Consider the following 11,825-nt stretch of genomic DNA (forward strand, 5'->3'; position numbering starts at 1 on the left):
TTGTAATATTGTGCAGATATGTGTGGATTCACTTGCAGAAACACTGACTGGAACATTTTTAACATAGGTACTAAAAATGAATCAATCTTGGCCCTTTTCCTCTATTTTCAGCTCTTTATATTAAAGTTTGAGTCAGGACGTGAAACAACTTACAAGGAAATTCTTAAATGTCCATTGCTGCGATGAATTCTGACTGTTGGAAATGTTTAAAAAAAAAAACATTCTTCTCTCCACTCAAATGCTTTGGTTCTCACTGACCTCTGTAAGACTAGTACACACTTTTCACATCTCAAACTGCATACATGCTGTGTTTATGTGTGTGTGTGAATACTTTGGTGTTTGTGACACATTTGGAAGCCATCTCTCTCTCGAGTGTTATTCAGGAATGTGTGTGCATGTGTGTGTGTATGTGTGTGCGTGTGCGTGTTGACACCCAAGTGTACTTTCATGAACACACATTCTCACTTCAGACTGTTCTTCCTGAAAGCACACCCACAGAAAACCTTTATACAGTGGAGTGGCAGCGTGACTCACTGAAGAGAGTTCAAAAAGGACAAAAACTGAAGCATTTAATTGTTTTGGTCACATTTTTAGGGCATGATATCAACACAGTGGTACTTGAGTGTAGTTTCTAAGTCTCCAGAGGGTTAATTTGCAAAAAGTGTCTCCCTGTCTCTATTTTAGTCTTTTTTAAATCATGGTTTTTGTGTCTGCGATCTAGGGGACATCAATCCAACAAGTGCTGTGTTCTTTGGATATTTGGATGTTTTGTTATTGTTCTTTGAAGAGAATATCAATCAAACTGGCTTTTACCACTGCTGTTTTTGCAGATGAACTCTCCATTTGTTCAAAAAGGCAATTTAAAGGCAATTTAATAATTAATCAGGTCAGCACAGTCATTTTTCATAAAAACGTCTTCCTTGAATTCACGCTGCATTGAGTCTGAGCAGAACATCAGCTTTCTCTGGCCTCTTGGAGTTAGTTTTGTTTGGCATGTGGTTCTTTAGCAGTGAGGTGTTCTCAGTCTGATTTATTTGGTGACAGCCTGCTGCCATGGTTCCCTGTGTCTCCGCTGGAGCGACCTCCTTTATTTGTCGCCTCGTTTGTGTGTTTGTTTGCAGATGATTTGGCTTTATACTTCACTGATTGTGAAGACGTCTCTTCATCTTGCAGCTTTCCTCTTACATTCATCCTGTTCCCATGTGATATCCGAGAGTATCTCTACATATAGATGTGTACATACAGTTTACAGTATATATATCATCAGAACTGCTGCGTGATGTAGTCTCTCAATCTTGTACAGTGAGCATAGATCCTGTTTGGTGTATTTATTGTGGCTAATGTGACTTTCTGCCCAGCACTGATGAGTTCTTCAGATGAGTGAATTTCCATTTTGAGTCAAACCTTTTTCACATCCAGACATGTTTTAGTGTTCAGCCACTTTTTCTAGAGCCCAGCTAAAATATATCAATATATCTACTGATATTCTTATAGACATTTCTTTTTACATAAACAGGCATTTTTGTGCAATTCCACAAAATGGGTTTATCAAACATTTGTGGCAAAGATACATGTATAATGAAAGCAGGATATTTTATTTGAACTCCTGTTGAGGATTAGCTAAAAGGGCCAAAAACTTTCCAGTAACGTTAAACATACGTGAAGACATTAGAGCAGCATCTCTAAAACGTCACAGAATCTTATTTCCTATACATCTGTGGTTGTTTGATGAAGATCTTGACTGCTTTTATTTAAAAAAGCAAAGGTTATTAGACCAGGGACATGTTTAGGGTCCAGTATTTGTTATTTTTCTTCTCTTGCAGTATTAAAGAAGACTGCATCTGTTCTTTTGAATGTTGCTAACATTCCTTATTAATATAAAAGCTTGTTAGCCTGAAACCAACCATCCCTTCGCTTCTTATGCTAACATAGCTTTAACAACATAGTCTGTTTGAAGAGCAGTGTAACAGCAGCTGACTATGCCTTTGTACCTGACGGTGTGCAAATACACCGTGACTCCACTTCTAGGTGGGGTTACAGATACCGAAGCGCTCTTCTGACCACATCATTTGAACTCTTGGCAGGAAGTTTTCCAGCATGACTGTGGTTGATGATGGTTATTACACATGATTCCTTATCTGTTGATCAGTTGATTTTTTATTTTTTTTTAGAATGCTGTCACTGTTTCAGTGTTCAGAGTTTAATGCAGAAGGAGAAATATATAGAGATATGATATACATATATAGAGAGATAGAGGATATTTATAGTTTTCTTTCAGAGTCACCTTTTATTGTCTGAAGACGTTTGAGGAATTTGATGCATGCAAATTCGACATGACACTTCACTTGCTTTAATTCTGTATTATCCACTCACCTGTCTCCTCCCGCCCTTCCTTCTCTACTCTGGCTTGCTCCCTCTTCTCCTCCCACCATCTCCTGTCAGTTTCATTAGTGCTGTCAGAAAGCTTCTAACACTGTTACACACCTGTAAACCCGAGCGTGTCAAAGCTTTTCACAAGTTCTCTGTCTCTTAAAAAAAAAAAAAAAAAGAAATAGGCTGTCAGATGGGTTTCTGAAAACACACACACATACACACACACACACACACACACTCGTCAAGTCTAGACAGCTTTGAGATCTTAATCTTAGGTTTTCTCCATCACTCTTTACAGTTTGAGGAAAATCTGTTTTTGGCAGCCTCATGGGGGAGGAAAGGTGAGAAAAATAAAGAAGGCAGAGAAGAAGCTGAAGAGTAAGTAACAAGTGAGGAAGATCAGGTCATCCAGCCAGAAAAAGAAGGTTCTTTGGTGAAGGTAGTGAACCGAAATGTCTAAAGGAACCCTCTGGTTTTTCTTCATGGGATAAATAAGACAACATGTGGAGCAGGCACTAGTAACGTCTCAGAAAACTGCAGATTTAGTTTCTCAAGTTGATGTTCACAGAACTTTAAAGATTCTTTATGACAGACTGATGCTTGTCTGTGATTTGAATCTAAAACTTTAAGATACAGAAATACTTTTTTTTCCATTCCTCCTTGTGTCAGATTTTCTTTTTCACAGTTGACCTCCTGTTTCCTGTGAAATTCAACATATAAAACAGCCTCTCCAGTCCCTCTGACTGTGGATAACACAGGATTTACTTCAGTTTTCACAATGTCTGATGTGCGATGACCAGATTGATTGTGTTTTTGAAAAATAACAGCAAATGTTCATTTCTGACTTTCACACCTCATGTAATCAGCAGTTTTTCTGATTATCTCTGCTTTAATTTGATTATGCATTTAATGTTTATACAGTGAACTCAGCCTAGATATTTAAGTGTGTGTGTGTGTGTTTGTGTGTGTGTGTGTGTGTGCGTGCGTGTGATGTAGTGCATGTATATAAGCTTCCCTGGATGTATCACTGAGCAGGTTGAATCTACTGTGCATCATATAAACACGTGTTGTGTTAAAAATGTGTTGTTGTTAACTTTGTGTCCAATAAAGATGAAAATGAGACCGTGTGTGTGTGTGTGTGTGTGTGTGTCTTAACTATATGTGCTCCTTTTTTAGTTTCCATAGTAGTTTCTTTAAGTTAAACTGGCAATAGAGAAGTTTTTTTCCCTTAAAGTATCATTATGAAGAAAGTGCTGATTGCACAAAAATGAACTCTGCAGCATTTAAAGTGAAAATCTCGCCAAAATGCAACCTAGGCTTTTTTAAAATTTGAATGTATAAGAGTCAAACCTTCGTGTAAAAACACAATTACGATGAAAGTGACACTTTTAAGATTTACTGTATTTTCGTTTTTGGCTCAAATGGGAGTGCTATGGGCATTTTACGCTAGCATCCAAAATCGCTATTTTTAAAACACTAAGAAGGCTCGACACAACATGAAACTTTGCTCGTAGTATCACCTGGGTCTCTATACATGAACACGAGCTTTGAGAACGTTGTTTGTGTACACACATTTTGCTAAAAAAAAAGTTTTTGAACAACTCACGTTAGCATTAGCTTGTTCCGCTCACCGCAGTCATGCCAATGGAGAAGTGTCGATTTCAGAATACGATCTAACCTGGAGGACAGGTGGAACGCTCCTAAAGCTTAGTTCCATATAAATGTGGATAATTCGTTGTTTTGTCGTTAGCGAAAAGCAATATTGACCTTGAAGTTGAAAAAGGAGCCTCAAGTAAGAAACAATACTAAAATCAAAAGCTGGACAAGTCGCGTGAGATATCACATGGATAGCCATGGATGCATTCTGAGATCAGTACTTCTTGGTTGCCATGACTATGACTAGTGGGACAAGCTACTGCAAACAGGAGTCGTCCAAAAACGTTCTTTTTAGTAAACTCTGGGTACACAAACAATGTTCTCAATGCTGGTGTTCATGTGTAGAGACCCTGGTGATACTACGAGCAAAGTTTCATAATTATGCTTTTACACAAAGGTTTGACTCGGGTACATTCACATAAAAAACCTGGGTTGCATTTTGGCAAGAGTTTCACTTTAAGCGTGGTGGGTATTTTCCCTCAATAAACCTGCAATGAGCGAGACAATTATGAAGAGTTTTCCCACTTTGATTCAATGTATGCAGCTGTCAAGTTCACCTGTCACGCACTGAGCCATGAAGAGATACATTTTTTAGACATGAACCTTGCTTTGGTCTGATGATCAGACTTCTGTTCTGGAAATGTATGTAAATTAGTACATATATTAGTACAATATATGTACAATATATAATACAATATTTCACCATAAAGTTTTAGAAATCTTATAATACATAAAATGAAATTAATGAATTGGTTTAGTTTCATGGTGATATCTATAAGTTAAACATTTGACCCTATTTACCTGCAGCGTCTCCCATTAATGACACTTGAGATGTCCACCATTCAGTATTATTGAAAGTGAAACTTCCTTTTCTTTTTTGGCTAATAAAGCAGTTCTCGGTGCTATATGAATATTGCGAAAGTATCAAAACACTGAATCCATAAGATATACACACAGCCAGTATTCAGAATCTGTGCCTTTAAACGAACCATTAGGACGTTTGTAAAGATGTGATGTCACAACTGTGCCTGCTCAGAAAATTGAGACAGTTTGCTGTATTTATAACACTTCAAATAACAAAGGAAACGAAACAAGTCTTGATGATGAAATGGTTAGGAAGGTGTCATATTCATCAATGAGAACTGGAGGTGACATTTTACCTGTCAGTTCTATTATCTGTCAACAGTAGTATGCTGGTGTGCTGGTATGGGATCTTAAATAACGGCTGCAACCCATTTCGCTTCACCAGTTTCGGGGCCGTGCCATTGCACATGCTGGCTCCAAGACACGTTTTTAATGACTAGCGGCAGTCTGCTTCACAGAAAAACCCCAAACAGATGAATGCCAATCATTTCCTCTAAAACTATTTCAGGTGGTTACCACATTTTAATTAGGTAAAGAAATGGCTGCCACCAACTTGGCAAACTACTGTATAAGAAGGTAATTAGTGAAAGTACATCGAACAACTTGCTAAAAAAATATTGAACATGAAACTTAAATTCTTTGAAAATCTTCCCCAAGATGAAATGATAGAATTCTGTACCTGTCCGCGGTTCAATCTGACTAATTATTGGTTTCCACAGGCTCACACATGCTCTCCATCCTAACTAAGATCATTAGGAGTTCAGAGGAGAGAGGCTGTAATGAGTCTGATCACAGAGAAGTCGATCAGTCTCTTCCTTTAATCTTCGCTCTCTGACATTCTGACTGTTTCTGTTTCCACCCGTCTCATATGTAAACTGAACTTCATGTTCTCACCTCATTCAGTCTGCTGACATAAAAGATGAAGTCCGTCCATAATTCAAAGGTGGATAATGATTAAAGTTGTAGGTGGGGGTTACATGCAAGTCAACTGTGCTCAATTATTCACTTTTAACTTTATCGGAATAACAGATGCTGAGTGAAGCTTTCCAAACAGGGCAATTAAAGACAAGAACGAAGAGTCAGTGCTTTCCATGGCTGTCTTTCTTTCTTTCTTTTGGTCTCTTTCTGCTTTATTGTTGTTTTCATTATTTTACATTTTTGTTTAAAAACAATAAGGATAAATTCACCCAGAAATGTAAGTTCAGTCATCATCTACTTGTACCAGTGGGAAGTCAGGGGAAGTTTTGTAGTCCACAAAATACTTCAAGAGCTTCACAACAAAACTGCGCTGAGCATTCTCCTAAACAACTGAGGTGTTATGGGGACTTGTTTTAAAATCTTAGAAATATTTTTTTTTGTTTGTTTTTCACATTTTGTAACACACTGGATTCTAAATTTCCCATAGTGCAACTGGACCTTTTGTCAGATCCTCACTGCCTTGTAAATGTGCGTGTCTTTCAAACTTAAGATAGTAACGCAGGTCCTCTATATAAGTCTGTTCTCTCCAACTCTGATAGGATAACCCTGATGACATCATTATGACGTCATGTGGGGTCACTTTCCTCCGACTTGACAATGTTCCTGTCAGAATGTTCACAATGTTCATAGAATCATGCATACATTTAAAAAAAGAAAAAAAAAGTATTTCGCAGTGTGCTGATGGTGGAACTGTCAACTCTGTTTTCTTACTTTCCCTCCATCATCTTCTCATCTTGCGCCACAGATCAAACCTCCGGCTCAGTTCGACCTTTGACCTTCCGGCTGCTCTATCTTTCTGTTCTTTCTCTCTCTGCTGCTCCATAACCTGATGTTTTTTCCCCCCTGTCTGCTTCTTCCCTTACATGAGCAGGATCTCCTCTCCTCCCTGCTCTCCTCTCTGTCTTTAATCAGTGCTCAGTACGAACACCATCAGGTATTGATGGTATTGACCAGGAGCTGTAATCTGCAGTCACAGCTCCATGTTTTCCTCCTCTTCTTCACATTCCTTCACACAGAACCGGGAAACAACCTGCAGACCACTGAAAAAGTTTGAAAACTAACTTTGCCTCATGATGCCATCACACAGAACATGAGCGATCGTGTGCACAGTGTATTTGCGGCTCAGGTGATTTAACGAGGGATGGGTGGGAAATAAAAGTCAGCCCTGGACTTTTAAGTCAGGCCCAGCAGGAGATTCACCCACACCCATAAATACACCATACCCAACCTTCACAAGAACTGAGACGTGGACAGAGATTTGATTTCTTACCGATGACCACCTTATTTAATGATAAGAATTATAATAATCAATGTCAGAATTGTTCTGTGTCAGAGAACATTGATAACTGCAGTGTGTGAAGTTGTGAGGTGGACAAAATATCAGACACACATTCACAAATAAAAAAAGTGGGTGGGGGGGTAGTTGCATTGTGGGGGTTAAATGGGCTTTGAAAAGGAAGAATGTGTGGAATAAAGAAGGTGACATCTCTGGCCCTGCTGTATGATTGCTTTTTAAAATTGCTTTTCAATTCCTGGGGCCAAATGTATAAAACGATGGGTTTGTTCAAATGTAGAAATCTGTGTTCACACAAACATACGTACGCAGGCTTTTCATCAGATTTACAAAAACCCCACCTACGTCTGTTCCCACGTGTCCATCCTCGCACATCTCAACCACCCTGGAATTTTAAGCACGTGACCATCCCCGTTACACACACATCTAATTGTTACACACACATCTGATTATCTGGTTTGCATAAAAATGGACAGAATTTGACTGAGTGTGGAGGAGAAATGTCATAAGCAAAAAAGCAGCTGAAGAACAGAGAGCACAATTTTAAGGACCATGACGTTGAAGTAATGGTGGTTCAAACTGACAGACAAAACACTTATCATTCAGTTCTGGCTTTAGCAACAAAATGATGTAATTGGAAGGACCGAAAGAGCCGAGAGTTCAGAGCCACAGACTTTGGAGGAGTTAAAAAAAAAGTGGTTTGATTTCAAGCGAGAGGCCAAGAGATGCATCTGTGAATATGCAATATGCAAAATGCAGGGGGGCGTCCCCAAGGTCTCCCTGCCTGATGAGCGCTCATCATCATGGACCAGAACATCACTGCGGTCCCTGAAAACTCACTTTAGCCTAAATTGCGCATTGGTAATGTCCTCTAGCAATGCCAAAGCGGCTATTTGTGTACACGGCTACAGCCCTTATGTAGTGCAGGTAACACCTGAATGTATTCTTACTCCCCTATAATACAGGAAAATATTATTAATTTATGTACATAAAGATCAGATATTTACTTTTTTATTTACCTAAATAATTCACACTGACAAACATATTTACAGAAGACATTAAAAAGGGGGAAACAACTCACACGTGCATGTTTGATTACAGTGAAGGTTTTTAAGAACTAGAATTAATCCTAACCTCCCTCTGTGGTTTTTTATACATGAGGAAACCTGTGTGGAAAGTGGTGTGAGTACATATTTCATGTCTAGGAATGGTGTAAACATTTGGCCCCTGGTGCCTACATCAAAAATACTTTATGCTACTTTTTTCACTTATGCAGTAGTACTGCCCAAGATCTATAAACACACCCGTATGACTCCCTATAAATACATTTAAAATGACAATATATTAAAACTACTTTCAAGAATTATATTCATTGCTTATGCAAACAAATCCAGTCTATCAGCACAAGTTTGATTGGACAACATTTGTATTCACTCCTCTGAAAGGAGACCTGTTGTTGGTGAAGAATCTCACTCATCATAGTCATGGAAACTCAGACAGGCCCAGCTGCCTCCGATTTAGCACTAAGAGTGGAGACCTGTTGCAGGTTACAGAGTTAGATAATGCCTGTTATTTTGTTACCTTGAGCTGTCCTTTTGTTTCCAGCTGCGACAGCACCGGCTGGAAATGTTTTCACCTTCTGAGTCCGTGTGTGTGTGTGTGTGTGTGTGTGTGTGTGTGTGTGTGTGTGTGTGTGTGTGTGTGTGTGTGTGTGTGTATGTGTCAAATCAAATTGGATTGAGCATTTAAAGGGGGCCAGCTGAAACAGAAAGGTAATAAGTAACTTGTCCCTGTCACTGCTACTGTGCTACTGCCATTGTACTATCCAAGGAGGTCTTTACACACTTTGAGTCTTGCCTCAGAGGACGAACACAACCTGCCCCACCTTGTTGCCGTTGTTGGTGTCGTGTTGAGACTGAAAACAAACAGGACCCGCTGACGCAACTCAGGGCTGAAATACATACCTCACCCCTGAAAATGTTCAAGTGATTATAAAAAACCCCAAAGAAATCAGCTGGGCTGCTCAGGTCCTCCTCTGTGGCTGTCCTCTGCTGAGTGGCTGCTGAAATGCATTCATGTTTTATTTTAAAACCTTTGGATGCTCTTTTAAAAATTAAAAAAATCAACGTTGTTAATACACCCCCAAATCAAAATCACAGTGCCTCAGTGGGCTTTACAATCTGTAGAGTGAACGACATCCTCTGAGAGAGAGAGAGAGGAGGTGGAGGAGACACATTCTTCTAAATGTTCTTTGTTATTGTGTTTAACCAAAATGAGGAAACAATTACTGCAGACTTTTTTTTTATTTCATTTTTCTATTTTCCATTTACCACAGTGTGGAGGGGTCATCGAGGAACAAAGAAAAGTCCAAAAGTCTAAAAAGCAGCAGGAGGTTCAGTTTCTTTGGTCTCATATTTTCTTATTGATCGACTGAGTGAGGCAGCCGACCAAATTCTCCCTCCTCCCTCTCACTTCTCCCCTCTCTTCCTTTGATTCTTCGTTCTTCTCCCTCTCTTTTACTTCCCTTCTTGGTAGTGATTGAAAAATCACCACACATTCGTCACGTGAATAACTTTTGCGCAAAGTCAAGTTTGCTCTGATAGTTTCCCTGTTTAGTCCAAGTGGAGGCGTTTCTCTCTGAGGACTCTTAGGAATCATGTTGCTGTTTGCTGAAGTTGCTCTGGATGTTAAAGTTTTTGTTGAGATCAGAAAGTCGTGTTGTTCCAGCTTGTGTGTTTATCATTATTGATGCTCCCGAAAGTTCCTGCGAGTGGTTTATTTCTCTCAAGATAAAAAGATTATCAAAAGATCTGCGGTTGTTTAGAATCGATACGATCTCACAGCTGGATGGGAGAGAGAGTTTCAGGGGGGGGAAAACAAGTAAAACACTTGATTTTACAAATGTGTTGCAGGGACCAAACTGTTGGACATGACCCAGATACAGTACAGCTGCAATACCAACACTGTTATTTTTAAATAAATGGAATAAAAGAGCAGTTAATCGAGCCTTAAAGATAATGTGTATGTACTCACTTTACTCTTAGTAGCATTTTTTTTTTTTTAAAGAATTAATATTTACTGTTTGTTTTGTTTGTAGTGTTTTGAGCATTTTTGAACATTCAGTTAATCATCGAGCGAGATCAGCCAGTGTACTGGTGTCTTAACCCAGCTGGTGTTTTGGGGGCTTCCAGTGATTCCAGCTGATATCCAGATAACAGATATCCAGGCCATGTATCTGTCATCTGTTTGAATCATTCCCACCTATCTTTACAAACAGATATTTGCATTTGAATGCAGACAAATTAAAATAAGCTAATAAATACTATTAAAAAAAATAAAATAATAATCATCCTCATACAATAGCCGATGGGCTCTAAGATTGCATTTTGGCCAATGTCTCCAACCTGTTTTGCTCTCCACATGGATTGTTGTGTTGCCTTCAACCAAAATCCACTCATGTGATTGGTCAGTGCTACTTACACTACAAGGAACCACAAATGGAAACCAGAATGCTCCTGAAACTGAAATCTTAGGAATCAGCTAGTCTAGCTGAAGAAGTGCACAGTCAAGTTTATGATCAGTTAGGTCAGAGATTTACTGCTTGCTCTTACAAGACGGCAAACGTAAGTTCCTTTATTCATTTGGATTTCATATGAGGAAAAACAGCAACAAATGAACAAAGAACAGCTATCCTGATGTGAAACCAGTGTGATGAAGGTTTGGTTGGATTTAGTCATAAAAACCTCTTGCTCAGGTTCAGAAGACAGTCATTGTCACTGATGAAATGAAACCCACTTGGTTAAGGTGTGACCAGTGATGGTCATGATGAAAAGAATCCAATGCTGACTGGCGGTGGAGTCATAACCACTGTAGCTGCTTCGTCCTGATCGGAAACCAAATGGCTGCCTGGAGCGAACGAACTGAATCTAGAGACTGATACATGGCGGCTGTGGCTCAGGGGCAGAGTCAGATTCTTGCTGTAAGTCACTTTGGATGAAACCGTCTGTTAAAATACCCTTTAATGTAAAGTGTGAAATGTAAATGACTTGGAAAACACCAAGCAGGAACGTGATGATCACATGGTTTGTATTAGTTTTTGGCAATTGCTAATCTAACACAGTTGGTGTTACTCTATTGTGTTTTGAACTCAGATTTCCGATTAAAACTTCTCTCTGCAGACCTTTATCCCTACAAACAGTTTTAAATAGTTCACTTATCCACCCGCGTCTTTCCTCCGAGCCTCGTGACAGCAGCAGCACATTTCAACATCAGAGCCTTCAGCATGCTAAGTTCTCTTTGATCCCGAGAAAGTACCCGTGCATACTTAAACGTGGGACAAAGCACACGGCGTCGATGTTTAAAGAAAATGCGAAGGAAAGTCGATGTTAAGTGCTGAGTGAAGAGCAGATCAAAAACAGAACAATGTGTGTGTTTAACTCCGACAAGCTTGGAGTTCGGTGTTAAAGTTAGTGAGGATGGAGAAGGAGAGCGGGGGAGAGAAGGAGGGAGGTTGGAAGGGGCGGGGGGGGGTTAGGTTTCGATTAGTTAAGAGCAGAGAGGCTGTGATTCTGCTCAGCTGGAGAGAGAAAGTATTGACGTGGAGTCAGAGAACCTCGGCTTCCCCTCGCTTCCCTCCCCTTCAGTCCCTCAGGTAGGCATT

The 11,825-nt window shown here is 39.5% G+C and overlaps 1 protein-coding gene across 2 annotated transcripts in view; it reads left to right on the top strand.

Annotated features, from left to right (window-relative positions):
* Positions 1 to 3,500, top strand: part of LOC119029835 (WD repeat-containing protein 7) — a 117,473-nt gene extending 113,973 nt beyond the window's left edge. For both annotated transcript variants that reach the window (XM_037116990.1, XM_037116988.1), the window contains one exon: positions 1 to 3,500. This exon is cut by the window's left edge and continues 810 nt beyond it. The gene's annotated coding sequence lies outside the window, so the exon portion shown is untranslated.
* Positions 3,501 to 11,825: the final 8,325 nt, after the last annotated feature.

The sequence above is a fragment of the Acanthopagrus latus genome, chromosome 12 (assembly GCF_904848185.1).
Source record: "Acanthopagrus latus isolate v.2019 chromosome 12, fAcaLat1.1, whole genome shotgun sequence".
Lineage (NCBI taxonomy): Eukaryota > Metazoa > Chordata > Actinopteri > Spariformes > Sparidae > Acanthopagrus > Acanthopagrus latus.